The following is a 17,195-nucleotide window of genomic DNA, read 5'->3' as shown; positions in this document are numbered from 1 at the left end:
ATGCAATTTACTGTCATAACATGTAATCGTCAGGATAAACCATACAGTTAATTATTATTATTTATTGAATGAATGCGAAACTTCTAAAACTACATTATTTAACCGATTTATAGCGATACGACACGTAAACTAATATTGGGAATTATGAATTAAATCTTTCTGCATCTGCACAGCAATATTTAAAACTAATTTCAAAAGTTTTTCAAGATGATTTTTTCAGATTAGAATATTTAATTTTTAACAACGTTATATGTCATGTAAATCTGAACCTATTATAATATAATGTCTATGTATACATGAATATATATATATAGGCATGGGCAAACATATTTTATGTACACATTCTTCATTGCTAAATAATATAGAAATATTTAAAAGCAGATAATCAATTTTTAGCCACATTCGAGTAATATAATAAACATTACAGCTTGAGCAATCTATATCTTATATGTGTATGTAGGGTGTGTGTGAGATATATTAATACACACACACGTGTCCAAAACTTAAGGACGAACAGAATTGCTAGCGGTGATAGCTAGAAAAAACACCTGAATCACTTGGTGATGAATCTGCCACAACATCGTGTCTACATCGCATCATATTCCATACTGACAGGTCTCTCTGTCTGGGTATTGGTAAGCATTTTCTATCCCTTCTTCACCTATGTTATACTTTTTCTACCAATAACTTACTTTAATTGTATTGATTTGTAAAATCCTACAAGTTGTCGTCGAGTAATACAGTTCTTGCCATATTTGTCTGCGTTTTCTCTATTCATGTACAAAAGTCGTTCGTCCTAAGTTTTAGACATATGTATATATATATAGGCCGGTATAAACACCATTACACAATATCGCGATCCACACAGAGTAACAGATGCTTGAATGAACAAAGTTTATTTAATATATTAAATAAAATAAACTGAGTATCTTATTAATTTCATTTATGAAACTTATCAAACACAAAAGAACGTTCACAGCTTGCTCTCTAATCAGTTCTGAAACGGAATGGTTCTACGATCATCTGTTGCAAGCGAATATTTTTTTGAAGTTATGCCATGGCCTTGTTGATTGAAAACCATGGCGACCAGAGTCATACATAAATAAACCTAAGGAATATATTTTCTATATGCTTACATAACATTAAAAGTTTACAGCTCTGTCCTTCAGCATGAGGTGCTCGTAGTTTCTTCAAAACATTTTAAATTTCTATAAAAATACTATTGTCGTTAAACTGAAAAACACATAAAAATTATGGATGTGATATAACAATAAATAATTGCTCGTTGAGAATATTCACTTATGAAAGCCTATACGAAAAATGTTAGCTCTTTCTTAAAATAAATTTACAAATCAAAGTCTTAAGTAAACATTGTATGAAAATCGAAATCTTGTTAGTATATGCATTCTTTATAATTTTTCTCAATTGTATTTCATATAGTTTTGATTATACAAGGTATGATTAAAGCAGTATTCAGAAATAGTACAATTAGAAAGCTTTTAAAAGGATTGTTTTGGTATCAAAATTCAACATCTCCAGATTATATCTTGAATAGAGTGAATTTTGAGAAACTTTCTTTGTTAAACTAATGACAGGAGTTTAACAAAGAGAGTTGTACAGAAAACACTGTACGCCTGTCTTCTGTTCATTTTTTCAATACATATTAAATAACAAACAAGCGATTATTTATTGTGACATCGTCACAATGCTGGGCTACAATTTTTAATCATATTTTAAATTTATCTAATTTAAAATATATGCTCTCCACCTCAAATTAGTAGTTGCAATGCCCCATGTACATCATACTTTTCTTTTAAAAATAACGTCGTGCAGGTCATCTATCTAACATCTTTTAGGGAAAAATTTTTGAATTGAAATAACATGACTTCCTATTTGCATCGGAAGTTTATATATAGTTAATCGGGCTTTCTATCTTCTAAAGTTTCCACACATGATCTCGTTTTTCATCTATGTAAATCTCGAGATTAAGGAAAGACAGTGGGAATTTATATGCCTACAATTTTTTCAAATTGCAGTCCAATAAACGTAATGGTAACTGGATACATTCGTGGAAGTGTCCTCTGGAGAGTTACTTTAAACAACTGTTTGTTGTAGTTATCAATATAAGTATTATTTTTTTGTTTTGCTTGTTTTTTCGAAACCGTGCTGTATTAATTTTTGAGAGTATAAAACGCAAGATCGTGTAATTAATCAATCACGTGGCTTCTTTTCCATCTTTATTTAATTGATTATTATTTTTTTTAGTATTATTTTTTATTTTTACATAAACTGTATTTTTTATATGGACACTGTATATACAATGAATGCTGCATGTTTTCTATGGATAATTTAAGATTATGTTTATTTTAATATTCATGTACAATTTCACCATTTTGACACACCAATTTTCTAAGATTCTTATTGATTAATGACGGAACTTGTTTTCTAATAGTGCTCGCCCATAAATTTCGTATCATATAGGGAATGTGGCAAATGTTTTTAAGAATTTTCTAAAAATTTCCTTTTCTTGAACTGAACCGAACTGTATTCTATTTTAAATGTCGGTTGTCCTATCTTAATCGAGAACATCTGACATGTCTATTCAAGAATAGTATGAAAAAGGAATTTTTAAAGTTACATATCGTATATATTTTTATTTTATTTTTTACTTTTTCCTCGCTGTGGGCCCTAAGAGAACCTTTCTTCAAGCGTGCCATGGGTTCGTCCAGGCCCACAATGGGACGACCGGGTGGTAAGACCTGGGCCGACGTATCATAGACAGCACATCTCTGAAAAATTGCTGGGATTTTTCGTCCTATCCAGGTTCGATCAAAAACCCCCCATAAATTTATGTAACATAAAATAAATTGAAATCACAGTATATTCGTTATTTATTTAATATTTTATTCATATTATAATGATATATATATTTTTAAAAGGTTTACATTTCTTTTAGGAAAAGACATTAACGGATATCAACATATTTCATATTTCATTATTCAATATAAAAATATCATTTTTATTTAAGTCTGAAATCAATAAAAAACGAATAATCTTTTCTTAAATATTTTTTACTGTAAATATCAACATTAAATTCTTTTTTCTACAATTGTAGTATTCAATTTTTCAGATATATAGGCCAATATTTCTAAAATAAAACAATTAACTAATCATATTTAGTTTGAATTACCAAAGCAAAGATATTTTAAGTTACCAAATGACATTTCATTGAAATTCGTACAATTTTAATTATATAAAAATCATTTCTCAATTAAAGGGATTGAATTAAGTTGTATTTATTACGCGAGGGAGGTACTAACCTCCCTCGCGATGGACCGTACGGAGGACCTCAGTTTTTCTAATTAAGGCAAACCTAATCCAAAATGGAAATACTTCAGCATGACTAAGAGATAAAATGAAATTTCGATCTAACAATTGATGAAAATCAGATGCAAATCTCGAAAAATAAACTCTTTCAGACTAAACGAGAACACGTTATGGGGGATATCTAACAGACTTTTACAAAGAGAATAAATAATTATTTATTTCATAATTGTACTAAATGAAATTATAGCTATTGTAGCATGTAACATTCAATTGATCGAAAAAAGAACTCAAAAAGTTATAATCTTATTGATAAAACTATTAATACATTTTCTAATTTAAAAAGATTCGATTGGACTGATGGGATGAGGCAACGCAATACAAGGACGTTCTGCCAGAGGGGAAAATAATCTTAAAGGACTTTCTACGGGGAAACTGACCCTACTATTCCTGTTTACGGTTTTCATACATTTACTTGATTTGTAAATATTAAAGTTTTAAGAACTGGTATGAAGTAGGTCTATTGGAGACAACGGAAGACAGAAAAACGCTTGTGTAGATGCCATTTATACCACGCCACTGAGATACGCCTGTAGATAAGGCGATTTTCTTTGTTAGCAAAAATCACTGTTTTGAATATATAAATGATAAAATTTAAATTTCTCAGAATAAACGAAAATAAGGACAAATGTTACAAAATTTAAAATAGTTATTTACTGTATATACGATGTCCATTACAAACAATTTTGTTTACGTAAAATACTTGAGATAAATAAATAAACAAAAATTATCATAACGTTATTTTAACAATTTTTTTACGAATGTAACATCCCTTACCCATAAAAGAATATTTAGTGTTATTGTTAATTTGAATGGTTTGTATTCTTTCTGACATTGATACATTTGGTCACCAGCTGCCTTTGCACGGTTATTTTTCATAATAATTAAATTTTATATCGTGTCGAAATGCCATTATGTATTAAAAATGATGATTTTTTAAATTTATTAACATCAGATTACCTATTAATAGAAGGAAAAGATAAAAGTTAAATCTAAAAGTAACGAGCAAAAATTATCGACGTCGTCACAATACCGGGCTGCAATTTTTAATTATACTTTTAATTTATTTAATTTAAAATATATCATAGCGACATCAAATTAGTAGTGTTTTGCCCCTGCACATCATACTTTTCCTGATAACAACAGTCATATGTAACTCCATTCTAGGGAAACATTTGAATTGATATCATATGACTTCCGACCTAGACCAAAAGTTTATATATAGTTACTCCGGACTTCCTGCCCGTGAGATTCCCATATCTGGTCTCTTCATTCATCTATCTAACTCCGTTCTCGAGATTAAGGACAGACAGACGGATGACAGTGGGAATTTATAGGTCTACAATTTTTTTTCAAATTGCATCCCAATAAAATATAATCAGTTATGATTTCTGTGAACTAATAAACAATATTACATTTAATAATCATAATTACTTGCAATAGATTTTATATTGGTATACGTAAAAACTAAATGATCTGACAGTTTGAACACATTTGATACCTGAAAATGTCCGCCAAGACAGTTTGAGGTAGCAGACACATTGAAATGTGACACTGGATTGTCGAGGTGGTTATGGCCTCAGGTTATTACTCTGCTAAACCCGAAATCAAATTCAGGCGAACAAACTCGGAAATTATTATGAAAAATCTGTTCCGGATAAGTAGGTATCCGTTCCTCACCATCCTTTGGCCTCCATTATGATTTATGAGTATGGTCAAACCCATTATGGCCATGGAGAAAGGTCCTCTTAGTGTCCATAGAGTAGAAAGAGTCAAAAATGAAGTATATATAAGTTATTTGTGATTAAAATCTATAAATCACTCTGCATAGAATCCTTAATGTAAACACATATGTCTGAAAATACTTTATTGTAGTTTCATATGTGAAAAACAGCTTGTAAAATGGGACTGTAAAATATCCTCGTTTTGTGCTGTATTGTATAAAAGATAGTTTATTTTCACGCAACGGCACGTATTGATTTTTAGAACAATACAAAAGTAGATAGAATCTGGAAATCAACAATTTTTTTCTATTTGTGAAGATTATAAAGCAAAATTTCGTGGCAGTTCCATCAAACGATTTTTCATCAAAATATATTACTAAATATAAAGAAATATTAAGTATTTATAACAGATTTTTAAATGAAAATTAAAATATAGCAGTCGAATTTACAGACATTTATAAATTATATTCTGCTGGTGCTTCGAAGCAATTAAAAACTGTATTCTCAATCTTCAAACTTCATGAAATTCGGCACCATTTTTTAAACATACGAACATATTTTCTCAATTTATAAGGTAAGCTTCAATATTTTATATAGGACTAACGTCGTAGTGAGCGCGAATAAAAGCAAAATTATAAAAAAAATTCAAGAAAATATTAAAAATTATCACTCAAATACTCATGAACTTGTAGCAGATGCTATATTTATTTCTAAAATATAACTATTACTGTATATCTTCTATTAAGGAGGGAAGCTAATTTCTATTTTGTGGGATTGTGTTATACATTTTTACATTCGACCTTGTTAATAAAAAAAGATCAGATGACGAAACTATTCATTAACAAACCGTAATCATACTTTTATAATATTTATGTTTCTTCTGATATCGACTATTACATTTGATATTGCTCATCTTAAATAAATTATCCATACATAATGTAATTATATATGGATAATTACATTATGTATTTATTGGCTTTATATAATTATGCTAATTTCATTTTTACGTCATAAAACTTTTAACCATTTTTATTATTTATATCTAACTTCGTTAGAATTTTTAATTTACAGAATATTTACTATTTTTCGAGAAGATAAAAGTTAAGTTGAATTTTACTACAAATATATCATTTTTAAATAAAAAAGCATTCGTTTCAATTCTTTCTGTTAGCATAAATTTTGTAGTTTTGAACAAATATTAAGTATTTTTTACTGGTTTCATTGATTTGAAATATTATATTTATACAATGCAATTCGTCTTTGTTTAATCGTACAAGTTTCTCAATTTACAAAAATATATGTAATTTTGTAGCAAATTAAAATTAATATAATATTTTTTAATTAATCAGAGAATAAATTGTAAAATATTTAAATTTAAAATTATGATGATATATTTTATAAATCTATTTCATTATTGTTTTATGTGTAGCATTTATGAAAATTATACATTAGCGAACGAGATAATGAATAAATTGTTTTTGCTATATTTAAGCTTTTATTTATCGGTTTTACTTTAGTATACGACTTTTACCATTCTTCTGTCATTGAAAATAATCTCTTAGATACATCAAAACCCTCTGTTAATATATATATTACTAGTGCAATAAAATAAATCATTCATTCTGTTGTACAAACAACAGAACTATAGAAAAATATTTTATGCACCAAACTACGGTAGATGTTCATTTTCAACCTACTTAAACATTATTAAAAATACATTATCTATATATTTTTACGTTCATAATATATATACTCATACAAAAAATTTTTAAATACTAATTTAAAGTTTAAGAAAAATTTTAAAATACTTTACCTAATAAAATTTTGATATTGTTTTTATATTTTATCATGTTCTTTTAAATGCAGCATTTAAGAAAGAACTTAAATAAATTCTTCGACGTAAAAGTTTAAATTAAAATATTTTTTTCATTGTATTTTTAAAGGCTAAAAAAGATATTGATTTGTTTAACGTAATTAAGTAAAGTCTTTTCTGTTCATTTGTTTACGTTTGATTCTTTTATATTTATAAAGTTCAAATCCAATTAATTCATTAGTATGTAGTAGATTGTTGAAATAAAAAAGATTACAAGTAGCATTAAAGTAATTTATAATGAAAGAACTTACATAGAATCTAAATTTTCTAATTTAAATAAGTAAAATTCATAGTTTTAGTCATATAAAAGTAGATTTCAATAAGAAAGTAAGTTCAATCATAGGCTTATTATTTACGACTTTTGATTTGAATTTAAGTAAATTTCTAGTTTAATTAGAATATTATAATTTATAAATTTTGTAGTAATTCCATACGTATTTATGAAACTATAAATTAACCAAAATTGATGATATGTAGTGAAAGAAAATTATCATTGAAGCGTTATTATAAAACATATAGAGAGCTTCTTTTCGTTGAAATCTTCCTTAACATTAGCAAAGGAAATTTTGTACATAATATAAAAGTTAGTCGAACAATACAAACTTAAGAAATTATTGTGTGTTGTGTGTGAAATTTGTCTTTTACATTTAAAACAATGAACGATCCATTAAACTATTTGAACAATATTTCTCCATTTTTAAAATTTCAAACGACACATCTCAGCACTTCGTTCAACATAATCGTATGAAGACACTAAATTTTGAGCAGATACTTGTAATATTGCTATAGAGAATGTTTGAAAAAACTTATCTAATTTTTTAATGTATTATTTTAAATAATTTTTGTTTTTGATTTTACCGCCCTGTGGACACTAAAAAAACTTTTCCATGCCCATTGTAAAATTGACCAGGCCCACAGTGCCGAAAGGCTAGATAATTACGGATTAGACTGCCCATGAAAAATTCCTGGGGAGTTGCTTATCCGGTTTTTGGTCCTCAGAGCGGTAAGCTTTTTAACAGCCTCGATTATCCGGACGTCCTTTACTAATATTTATTAAACTTGAAGACAAATCCGTATAAAATCAAAATTATCATTAAAACATTTTTAAGATAATTTATGATAATTAATCTTGTAAAATATATTTTGAAAAACTCAATATTTCAATTTTCTAATTTAATTTGCTGGATAAATTAAATTAAACATAGTTAATAAGATTGAATGCAAGGAATAATAATATATACGGGGGTAAACCCAAAAGTAAGGTCTCCTATTTTTTAAAAATACAAAGAAACGTTTATTTTCAATAATGTTCATATAATTTTAAAGCTTGAACATTTATCTATTTTTCTACATAATCGCCATTTTTGTATGCGCTGTGGCAATTTTTGTATACCCATGCCCTACCAGCTCGCCGCCATGTCGTGTTAAACCGATTGAAATTCATGCCAAGTGTATGGCGAGTCGTGCATAGATGTCGAAAACGTCCTCGAGTGGTGTAGGGAGTTTGCAGCTGATCGTACTGAAATTCACGACGAAGAAAGAAGCGGAAGATCGTCAATTTTCGACGAGACAGTCAAGAAGGTCGAGCAAACCATGCATGAAGATCGGCGAATCACACTGGATGATCTCTGCATTTTGGTTCTTGGAGTTTCCCCAAAGCACCATTCATTTTAACGGAATTCAAGGATTTCAAGGATTTTAACGGAAAAGTTGCAATATCGGAAGGTGCGCGCAAGATGCGTCCCGCGACATGGCGGCGAGCTGGTATGACATGGGCATACAAAAATTGCCACAGCGCATACAAAAATGCATCGACCGAAATGGCAATTATGTAGAAAAGTAGATAAATGTTCAAGCTTTAAAATGATATGAACATTATTGAAAATAAACGTTTCTTTGTATTTTTTAAAAAATAGGAGACCTTAGTTTTGTGATTACCCTCGTATTTTATATTCAAATGCATATCTTCACTACTTTTTAAAATTTATATACAGTATACTATACAGTGTGTTATTAATTAAAGTTCATATTTTAAAAAAGATATAACTAAGGAACTATTTAGTAAAATGACATATTTCACAAGGATACTTCTGTGATGATGGAATTTTATATAAAAATAAAAGTTAGTTACAAAAATGTGCGCTAGGGCTGTAAGTGGCGCTGCGACACCGCCCTAGCGGTATATATAGCAGTATAGCGACGAATAACTCAAAATATTTCAAAACTTATGATACACACGGTATGCTGTGTTGTACAGTACATGAACAGCATGCTGGATATGCTGGTCTCCAAAACTGGTGTCGCTGAATGTGCGATTGCTAGTCTCCATTTTCAGCATGTTGCTGAAAATGGAGACTAACATATCTATCATGCTGTTACGTAGCTACACGGCGTACTGCGTAGTTTTGAGACATTTTGTGTTATTAAATACAGTGTTTCAGCACCACTTACCGCCCTAGCGGACACTTTTGTAACTAACACTTTTTGTCTTCAAATAAAATTCCATCACCACAGAAGTCTTTGTGTGAAATATAATGCCATAATGCTGATTAGTTTCCGAATATTATCTTTTTGAAATGTGAACTGTAATTATGAACACCATGTACTGTACAAATTGGAAGTATTTTAATTATTTATACTACAAATTATAATTAATTTTAAGTTATGTTACATTTCTATTTTTAATTTTAATAGTGATGTAAGATTTCATTTTTAATTGTTATTCAGGTAAAGTTAATTCATTAACTTCAGAATAATTTTTATTAATTTTCGTTAAAATTTTGTAATTTAGTTACATTTGAAGAGTTTGAAAAAAAATCTGTAATCGTTAGATTAATGTAAATATTATTAAAATGAGTTCAAATGATGCTTTACATATTCTTCAAATTTATGTGTAAATATTATTGTTGCGTGGGTTTGTCTACTCGATCAATTCGTCAATTTATTTGGTTGGACAAGTTTTAATGAAATTTTGAAAGCAGAGTATTAAATATATATATTTTAAAGTTTAAATAAAGTTTAAATTTATCATCGTCAGATAATCATAATTTTTAAAACCGAGAAAAATTCCTCATAAAAATTTTATTAATATAATATAATAAATCTTTCTGTTTTTACACAATGTGAGTGACGAGAAATAATTTTCTAATTGGAAAATGCAGAAGTTAGAATTTGTAACGCTATAATTGTTACATTTATCTTAATTCTTTTAACTCTATCCTGAATTTATTTGCTTTCAAATGGTAATCTAATTATGATTTTGTTATGCTAAAAATTACATGAAAACACTTTCTTCATTTTTCCTTCATATATTATTACTAGTTAAAATACTCGGTTACGCTCAAGAAAATGATATATTAAGTAAAGGAAATATATTCATATAAAAATGTATATACAGAAAAAAAATACGTATTTATAATAAACTTATAATAGATCCGACAAAAAAATTTTTTTAATCAAAATTTAAATGCATTCTTCAGCTGTTCTCATGTGATACGCCAACAGACAAACGGACGTGAATTCGAAAGTAATCTATACCCTTTCCAGGACTATCCTGAATATATGTACAAAGTTTCATAGAAATCGGTTCTGCCGTGTTTACATGATACGTGAACAATCGGATAGGTTACAGACAGACAGACAGACAGACAGACGCGCATTCATGTATATACAGTGTATATTATACACTGTATAATTAATCATTTTATATTTTACAAATACAGTAGGCCCTCGATTTAACAGACTAATTGGAGAAAAGGAGTGTCTGCTATTGTCCGTCTGTTTGTCCGCCTGTCTTTCATTAATCTCTAGAACGGTGTTAGATAAACGAACGATGAGACAAGATATGGAAACCTTAGGGACAGGAGTTCTATATTCTATATAAGAATATCCGATTCAAACCTAAAGCCACGTTATTTTAATTCAAAAATTTTCTCCTGAAAGGAGTTACATAGATGACAGCATGACTCCATTATTTTCAGGAAAAGTATTATATACAGGGGCAAGACACAATGAGAACATTTTAAGAATATGATTAGAAATTGTAGTCCGTTATTGTGACGATGTCACAATAAATAATTGCTTGTTTCTATTGAATGTGTTTAATATGTAAACAGTATAGAAGATTCGAAAATAAGTGTGTTGTTGATTTGATTGGCCATTTCCAGATTTTCCAAGCATCGTGGCTCTGTTAAGCTAGTTTCGAATAGAAGTATTCAACCATTTAAGGCTTCTACGTGAATGAAGTCACAATGCAACAGTTTCTGCACAAAGCACAATTCAATATAAAAAGTTATTTTCAAATGGATTTTTTTATTATTGAATATTTTTAGTTCAGACAGACAATGGATAACAACTTTCTCATTGGAAAAAAAGAGTTTACTGGACAATTTTGAAGATAGAAAAATTATTTTTAACGTCACAAGAACATTTGAAAGCATAAATATCATTAAAAATAGAATTTATATTTTGATTATTTATGGTAATAAAATATTAATAGACTTAATTACTTATTTAATGAAATATAAACATAATATAATTACACAATTGATGTCCAAATGTTTTATTGTTATTACATTTATTTAGAAAATTTAATTCAATAAAATTCTATAAAAATTTATTGGATTTTAGTAAATTAAATCAGTTTTATTAAATATTTATAAGATTTGTAAGTTTAGTGGTAAACTGTAATTTATTACCAATTACATATAAATAAATAAATAATATTTTTAACACAATAACCTATAAAAATAATGAAAATATTTCATTTTTTATGTTTCTTTATTAAAATATATTTTTTGGAAAAATTATCATTGAAAAAAAGAGAATAAACGATAACGATTACTATAAATTACAAATGTTTATGCTTAATTTCGGTGATTACATAATATAGAATAGCAATTTTCTGCTGGAAAAAAACACCAAATAATAAATCATAATGTATTTCTGCATTTTCTGGAGATTAGTAGAATTTATTATAATTTATATTAAAGAGTTGTCATGCTGAAATATTAACATTTCTTTTAAAGAGAAACATTGGTGCTGAAAATTGCTTAAAATCTGTTTAAAATGCTAGATTAACAATTCTCTTATGAAAGGAAACGAAAGATAAGTTTGATAGTAAAGATGTTTACACGCATAAAATATAACTAACGAAAGAAATCGTAAATCTGTCATAATTGACATCTTCTTGAATGCAATGAGTGTGATATAGAAGTGGAAACATGACAAATATATCACTTGGAATTGTCAATGATAACCACAAGTGAATTCGTTTTATCTGATGATTGCCTCCTCCAAGAGCAAATCGTCCTTTCAAATAAGAATTACTTCACTTTTTCTGTTGAAAAATATAATAAATGATTTATTTTACATGTTTATATGTTGTTATAATGGATTCTACCTTTTTCGATTTTTATTAATACTCAATTAAATCAAAATATTTTCATCAAATTGGTAAACGCATAGGCATGACTTTTACTTATTTACTACTTTGAAATATTTATTGCATGCTAAATACTGAATAAAGTCTGATGATTTTGTTAGAATCATGCTGTAGATAATCTAAATTCTAGTATTAAGTATGCTAATGTGTGTGCTTAGCAACTCAACGCAAACTTAAGGACTGCTGTTATCTCACTGAATATCTGTTACTATTGATATTCTACGCCATGATTTTGTTATAAATTGTGAATTTTTATAATGATTAAGGACGAAGATGTTTATTTACATAAGCATTTAAATGAGATATTTTGTTTGAACTAGCTTAATATATAAAAATACAGTTAAGTTGTAAACAAACATCAAAGTTTCTTTTATGATGTATTTAGATAGATATATCAGAATAGCGTGCCAGTGCAATGTATGTCTTATATTTATTTACTATATTAACCTAATTTTATATTTTTGTGTATTTTAAATTATATTTCATATTTATTTCATTGCTAGAAAAAATGACAAAATATGTCGAAGACATATTTTGTCATTTTCTTGATGAATCAAACTGATAATGAGATATAAAACTAGCGTATAATTTCTATTATGTCAACAATAAATATCACAAGTTAATTGAATTTATGTACATAAAAGAAAATTAATATACATTATTAAATCAAAAGCTTTTCTATATGGGGTAACACAGGAATTTTTCGTGGGCAGCATGGCCCAAATATGTCACATCCTGTCTCTCATCACCTAGCCTCACCATTATGGATCGGTAGAGTCCAGGATGAGTATAGACTTGGTTCCAAAATTCATCACTATGGAACTTATAGGGCTGCGAGCGACAAAAAATCTCGCCGCAATTTCTCAATATATCGGTAACTCTAGAAGTGCACTCGCAACATTGGCATTATTTTCATTAAACCGTTTCACAATGAAGGCGCATTCAGGCACGCTGATCACGATCTGCAATAATACGAATGATAATTCACATACTGTAAGCAGTTTTATGTTCAGAAATTTACCATAGCATATGTGCAACGTGCGTATACTTCGTATTATTTTGCCGCTGGCAACGTCACAAGTCCCTTAGTGGTAAGTATGGAATTAAGTATTTTCTCAAGGAAATATTTTCCTCTTATCCGGAAACTCTAGCATACAAAATTTGATTGAGTTTGGACTTCTACATAACTCTCCAGAGAGCGTTGGATGGGATACTTTAATTATGATTACCCGGTATATACAGCAAAAAACCTTCCTAAAATGATCGCCGTCCGTTTCAAAGAGTTTGGTCTTTTGTACAGGATTGGAAAAACTTCGTTTTAAAAGTAGAAAAGGACTAAAGTTAGTTGGCTGCCTACCTGATTAAACCTTTAATTATTACTACCTTACAATACAATAGAGAATCCCCAAACTGATAACTTAAAATTGATAGTGAGTTGCGGTTGGAGGATTCTTTTGATTAATTGGTAGTATTAAAACGATTTAATTTTTAAAAAGTTTCATGTGCTTAAGTCCGTACGTGAACACTAGTCTTTTGTTGAGAGGTCTCATTACAGAGGTGATCGTGAACGGAGGCTTTATTGTGATATACATATACATATTCAAATTATGTTTGCTTAATTGTTTTATATTAATTATTTAATTATTGAAAATATGAAATATGCTTAAAGATTCTGGTAGAAAACTTTTAATCTTCTTTTAAAATGATTGAGATTAGGAATATATATAGGTTTTTTGAATAAATTAGCCTAAATATTATTGGCAATTTACAAGTGAAGCATTTATTCTGTAATTTTAAATTGCTAAAAAGATAATATTTTGAAGAATATCTGAGGAAACAAAAGTTATATCATCTCTATTAGCAGAAAAAAAATTTATTGACAGATTTTTGTTGTTCTTCCATTTCTGCGTGTTTCTACTACGAGACTCCATCTCTCATGTTTGTCGATCCCCCGCACATAATGGAGGAAACTGTGACAGGCTACTTAGTATTAATGCACTGATATTTTATATTGATAAATTAATCAATAAACTTAACACAAGAATTACGAAAGAAATTCAATCTGGAGTTTTTTGTGGAAATCTGTTAATTTTAAGTCTAATTGTTTTAGATGCAGTATTTGATTAGCAAATTTTTTTTTTTTTTTTTTTTTAATATGAACCAATGCATTTTCAAAACGAAAAATAGAATTTGATTTTATAACTCACCTTGAGAACAGTTATTTTTAAACCTATCATAAGTTTGTGTACTTAACTCTCCCTGAGAATAGTCATTTTTAAACATGTCATATGTTTGTTTATTATCTGAGCTAAGCTAGTTAGAGGATTTAATGTAAGATCAGATCCCAAATGGAACTAACACATGTTTTTCTGTCGGAGTCTCTGTTCTTTTCTTTGGGTATATATATAATTTACAAACTAAAATGTGTATTTTCGGCATTTCTTATTCATTATTGTTGTACACTTAACTAAAAATATGAACTGTTAAAATTTTCAGATCTTCCTTTTGAACAAAATACTTTTTAAAAACGTGTTGATTTATATCATATTAAACAGTAGAATAAATGAAAGAAAACGTAACTTAAAAATAATAAATTGTATTTATGATATAAATGTAAATATTATGTTGGTCAGTTGACCGAGGAGATTAAGGATCAGCCTGTCGCTTTGAGGGTCCTGAATCCAATCCGGGCGATAGAAAAACTCCAGGAAGTTTTCGGGGTTTGTGTTCCTGATATGTTGGATCTCATTCCTCACCATTCGGTCGCCTCCATTGTGGGCCTGGCCGAACCTACGATAGGCCTGAAAAGGCCCTCTTAGTGGCCATAAGGCGGAAGAAGCAACAATAGGAAAATAATTAAATATTAAATTATATTTAAACATTAAAAAGTTCTCTTTAGGGGCATATTTTAAACGTATAATTTATCATAAGTAAATTATATTATTTTGTCTTATTCTCGTTAGTGATAATATTAATGAATGCAGATAATAAAGTGATTTTTGAATAAGTCATAATTTATTAATCGTTAATTACAAAAATTTCAAATAATTTTCTTTGAGTAATTAACAATAATGAATTATATAAGTGAATGTATTAGAAAATTTTGAATTAAATATTATAACCATAAATGAATTTCTTTTCCTCTTATAAAGTATTTATTTGATAATATATGAACTATCTTGAATAATCGCGTATTAAAATTTATTAAAATTGTCAGATCAAGGATGTAAAACTAATTTAAGATATCAATTTATGAAACAACATTTAAATTTGTAAATGAAAGGTGATTGTATCAACCATCTCGTTTGACATAATCAGGAAGTTGCTGTGTCGAAGCAATCAATGAATTTTCAACTTCTAATAATATATTAACGAGTGTAGGTCATATCATTAACACTTCAAATTCTATCATCTAGATTAATGAATTCGAAATTTAAAACTTTTAAATGTTCCATTAACAAATGGACTAATACAAGTACCGTTAACTCATAACTATTGAATTTCTCAATAAAAATATTATTCATTTTTTTTCGTTTATTTAAAAATTATTTTTTCAAAATTTTAATGATGTATCTAATTAATTCTTTTTTAATATAATGTTATTTTTTTAGGATGATTTGCTGATTGTTAGTTCGACTCCAAGGGAGTAACTATAAACATTTTAAGTGAGCAGGTACGTACGTTTGAAATCAGTTTTAATTAAAAACCTGAGTATGGAATTGATTTTATAAAAGAATAATAAAGCATTTTATTAAAATTTTAATATTTTTATTCAAAACAATAAAATTTATATTTAAAGTTATATAAATAAATTTGATTTTCTAAGTTTAAATGATTAAAAATACATTTTTATTAATGAAAATAAACGATATCCACTTTTGTTCGCTAGTATAATTATTAGAAATAAGTCCTTTTTGTAAGTATAAATTTCGCTGTATTTTATTTCACTATCCATTAATTTAAGTGCACAGTTTAAGGGGGGATCTTGAAAAGTATACACGATGCGGAAGGGGATCGAAGCAGGTCTCCGTGAATTTTTCTAGTGGATATGAATTTGTTTTTTTATAAGCTACTTACTAATAATGTGAATAAAGTCTCAGAAAATATTTGCAGAACTTTTTAAAAGTCATTTCTTCAATGTCGAGAGGTCCATGAACTATTCTACAGTACAAGTAATTAAAGAAGTAGGGTTTGCCAAAAGTACGAGTAGGCTATATCATTGTACTCAACGGGGAGAGAGAAAGAGAGTCAAAAGTAGCTCAAAAACTGTACATGTATAATTAGTAGATGGTCCCTAAGGAAAAAAGAAAAAATCTGCTTAAGTCAGAGATTCACTTCGTATAAATATATAAATTTAATTTTACAAATGTAAAGTCATTTAATAATATGAAAGTTTTAACATAATTACGGAGTATAATATTTTAAAATATTTTAAAAGTAGAAATTGCATTAGTAGATTAAATGTATATAATTAGAAATGTTTTATTTATATTAATACTTAATATATTAAAAACGTTTAAAGAATGATATTTAATATTTTGCAAAAGTAAAAAAAAGATGGCTGAAAACTAAATTTATCATATACCAATAACGATAAAGTAGTAAAAAAATACGTGTGTTAAGATGTACTTGAGATATTTCTGTGAATGTTTAAAGTACAATTCAATAGTAAAATAAACAGAATTATCAAATTGAGTAATTAGAAACTACAACTTCAATTGATTCGTTTATTTTTGTTTTTATAAAATACACGCTCTTCAATTAACAAAAG

General features: G+C 27.9%; 1 protein-coding gene across 2 annotated transcripts in view; it reads left to right on the top strand.

Annotated features, from left to right (window-relative positions):
* The window catches only part of LOC136985752 (glutamate-gated chloride channel-like), a 169,687-nt gene that overhangs the window by 93,759 nt on the left and 58,733 nt on the right, over positions 1-17,195 (top strand). For both annotated transcript variants that reach the window (XM_067283099.1, XM_067283100.1), the window contains exon 2: positions 16,036-16,097. The gene's annotated coding sequence lies outside the window, so the exon portion shown is untranslated. The remainder of the gene's footprint in view (positions 1-16,035; positions 16,098-17,195) is intronic.

This window comes from Centruroides vittatus, unplaced genomic scaffold (genome assembly GCF_030686945.1).
Source record: "Centruroides vittatus isolate TY-2023 unplaced genomic scaffold, ASM3068694v2 contig_976, whole genome shotgun sequence".
Taxonomy (NCBI): Eukaryota; Metazoa; Arthropoda; class Arachnida; order Scorpiones; family Buthidae; genus Centruroides; species Centruroides vittatus.
Note: the sequence above shows the minus strand (reverse complement) of the source record. Positions and strands in the feature narration are given on the sequence as shown.